Here is a 4,175-nt window from a genome sequence, read left to right on the forward strand (position 1 = left end):
CTAGAGCCAAAGCAAACCTCACCATTGTGTCTAAAACATCAATTCAGTGAAAATTGACTATAACTTCGCATATATTGGGCCATAGTCAAATTTGAGGTTAAAAAAAAAATTGCAAACTAGAACCCAAAGGCTCGATTTGCAAGTCCAGTATGATCAGTTCTAGATCTGCAAATTTAAGTTTTAGATTGGTATTTTTCTTTGCATTTTCATCAGTATTTTCCTATAATTGTTGGAGGAATTTTTGAAGAAAAAAATTCGGCCAGTAGGGCCTACAAAGAAATTTTTTTTGCAAGAACCAGGTGGTCAAACCCCAACCCCTGTAGGCAATATTTTGTCACGGTGTGGCATATTCCTTCATATTCTTACTCTAATGGACAACTTTACTAATTCTGGCCATATCATAACACTCACAACAGGACAATCTCTGCCACTTCAATTTCTTTATAGCCTGTGGACTTTTCCTTTTATTCATTGTAGAGGGCACTCCCACTATCAATGTGGGATTAAAGATTACCCTTACCGACACCATTTTTTACCTACTGACAGCCACAAAGAGTTTCCAGCATCGAATGCATTTCTTGCCCGTCTAGAATTCTCGCCACCAATGGCAACAGACTTTCAACAAGGGCTCGACCTCCTCCAGAGCCATGTGGTGAAATCAAACTAGCCCATGCAGTGCCTCCTTTGACATGTGTACCCTGTAGTGCACCCACTCAACATTAGACAACAAGGAGCCAACTCAGCCTATGTCCGCAATCAAAGACCTCACCACATGGCACAGTCCCCACATACATGGACTACAGTCACCTACCCAATCAAAGCTGACTTAATAGCCACATGTTCGCACGCTAGACATTCATCACTACCATGTAGGACCGTATAGTCCAAGTCATCAAAATTCATATAGACACGTGTTGTTTATGCACAGTCAACCTACCACGTTGGCTAGGGGGACTTTTTTTGCTAACATCAGCATTTCACAACATTAAATTTGACTATCGTCTAACTGTAATTCCCAGGCAATTTTGAACTACTGTGATGACTGTTTGACCATCAAATTTAACCTCGCAATTTACTTCCCAAACCCCTCTCCAGATTTAGTTTTGATTTGACAGTTCGACTTTAGGAAGCCATATCTCAGTCATCCAGACTCCAAATCAAGTGTAAATTTATTTATTTTTTGGGTAGAATTTCTTGAACTTTTGAGTGGTGTTGTTCTTTTCTGGTTTTGGTGCATGAATTTGTCAAAAATTGTATTTTTTGGCAATTGTACCTATCCAATCTTGCATTTTACACTTGAAATGCTTTGTACGAGCTCATCTTGACACACCTTTAGGTTCTATTTTTTTGAAAGTGCTTAATTATTTGTCTACTTTCTAGATTTGCAATTAGATTATAGGGTTGTGTGGACAAAAATATCACTTTCAAACATAGGGCATTTTCTGCATTTTGTATTGCTTTGATCACCTTTCAAAATTGTTGTACATCTGAGCTACAGTGCTTAGTGATAGATTTGAACCTCAAAAGGCAATTGTAAATAGCAAAATTAGAAGTCCACCTTATACTTTTTGACAAGTGGCCTATTGTACATGCACTACATATAAAGCACCAAATCATACATTGGGGGAGTTAATTGTTTTTATTGCATTTTGGAGGGTACATTGATTAGTACATCATGGATGAGGAAGATTTAATTATCTTGACAACACAAAACTATAAGCAATGGAGTCAAATTGGTTCTCACTTATCTTAGTTAGCATAATTCATTGTTATATGTGAAAGAACTTTCATACAATGGTGAGACTAGTTCCATCATTTGTCGTGTCCTCTTTCTACATATGGATATGGAGGTTATGGATTTACTTGATGACATGAAGTCAACTAATTTATATGATATTTGTATCTATCTTTGGGAGATGTATGGAGATCCACACATTCCTTCATTCCTAAGAGATCTTTTACCTCCAATTGTAGTTGCATCCTCTCCAGATAAGATCACACCTCCTAATGCTTTTGTTGCTACTACTAATCCAGTTCCAGCCATAGATGCTCCTAATTTAGTGCATTAGGATTTACCATGTCTTCCTACTTCAGCTTCATGGGATGACTTCCTTCTAGATATTACAGGTCTATTAGTGGAGTCTCACATTGAAGATGTGGGAGACATCATTGATGATATTTGTCTTCTCTTTGTTGAGGTGAATACTTCATCCATTACCATAGTGATAGGTTCAACAAAATAGGGTACACCTCGTCTTCTAGCTCTAGCATCAGTGGATGACTTCTTAATAGATATTTCAGGTTTATTAATGGAGTCACACGTAGAAAATCTGGGAGACATCTTTGATGATCTACATCTTCTCTTTGATGATGAAAATTCTTCTTCAATTATTGCGAGGGCTCACTCTGACCCTCCTGTCCATTCTCTACATGATCAATCTTCACAGGTTGATGTGATTATGGATCCTTATGTACAACAGTTGCAAGAGGTCTCTTTATCATTTGAGGACACAATTTATTCTTTGATGCATGTTCTACATCCATCCTTGCTAGATCAACACTCATTCTTTTCAGCAGTATTAGAAGGAGCGACCATCAGCATCAACATAGGGACAGTTGAGCAGGTTTCCAAGATGTCATTCATCATCAGGATTCTTTCTACACATAGGGGAAGCATCTCACCTATACCTCTGCCATTGTTTCTTCCAAAGGGGAGAAACATTATTCAACAGACATGGATCAGCTTCTACATTGGAGCAGCTCTCACTGATCGGCACTCTACATTTTGGAGGGGTTGGGGGGGGACTACCTTGTCTCCTTCTTCTCTCTTTGGGGGGGACCTTTTATGTTCTTCTCATGCTTCTCTTTTGTATATACTTGATGAATCTCATAATGGGGGGGTCTTGATTACTTCATCAATCCATGCATCTTGATTTTTCATCTCTCTTTTTGGGGGAGGTTTTTTCCCATGAGGTCTTCCCTCTTTCTCCACTTTATGAGACATTTCATTGCATTGTTTTTGTACATGGGTACCTAACATGGCCTAGTAGCCAGGACCCATCATGCATTTTCATCCTAGCTTTTGTAAGCTTAAGTGATTTCCCTAAGTTGCACTTAAGGGGGGGTGTTGGTGTAAATAAGTATTCACTATTTACACTTTACTTAAGTTTACTTATGTTAATGCATTATTTTATTATTTATTAGGTTGACACTTAGGATTTTGCGTACTCTTATGAGTTGTCATGTTGACAACACAGAAGTAAGCAACTCTAATTTAGCACATGGTGTCTACAATACTGGAGTTTGCATAATTAACTAAGTTGTCATGTAGACAACACAATTATTTGCACTCTTAATTAAGCACATAGTGTCTACAACATAATTTTACATGCTACACCTTTATAGGCTTATTCTCTCATCCTCGCAATTACTCGTGTGCTTAATGGAGGATAATCCACTTCTGGTGGACATGTGCCTAATTGTAAGACTTACCAATGTGTTGACTCCTAGATATTATAGAAGCATTCCAAAGGCCTTTATATTCAGACACTCCTAGTGTATATGACAGAACATTGAATGAAATTAAATCAATTTTGGATATTGTTATTTTGATCATACCTTGTTGGTATACTATTGTGCTTATGCTTGAGTTCCTTGATCTTGGGTGATTTTTCCCTAAGGAAAAATTTTACACTAAGAACTAGTATGTGTTGAATCTTTCATCGACCAAGCCTCTTTATTAACCAAGCTACTCAAACAACACTATAACCAAGCATAACCAAGCCATTTAGTATAAATTGAGCTCCTAGTGTATGTCGAGTACCTTCAATGACTGAGTGCCAGTAGAAAATAACTAAGTAATGCTACTCCAATTGAGCACCTTGGTTAACACTCCATCCAAACTACTCAGTAATGATCGAGCCACACATCTTTATTTGATCAAGTCCCCTAACTCTAAGGTCAAAACACTTCATTATGCAGGATTTCCAATGACCCTAGGATAAAGGATAACTGGCTATACATTGCGATGGGAGAATGAGTGTCAAAAGGTGACAAAAGAATGTATCTATGGTGGTGGCCTTCTATTTTTTTTTTTTTTTTTTATCAAGATCCAAAGGATGGAGGAGGTGAAATGGATAAGATGTGTTAGATATGGTAGGAAGATGGGATGGGTA

Source organism: Cupressus sempervirens, chromosome 3 (genome assembly GCF_028749045.1).
Source record: "Cupressus sempervirens isolate cs-2001-9-10 chromosome 3, ASM2874904v1, whole genome shotgun sequence".
NCBI lineage: Eukaryota > Viridiplantae > Streptophyta > Pinopsida > Cupressales > Cupressaceae > Cupressus > Cupressus sempervirens.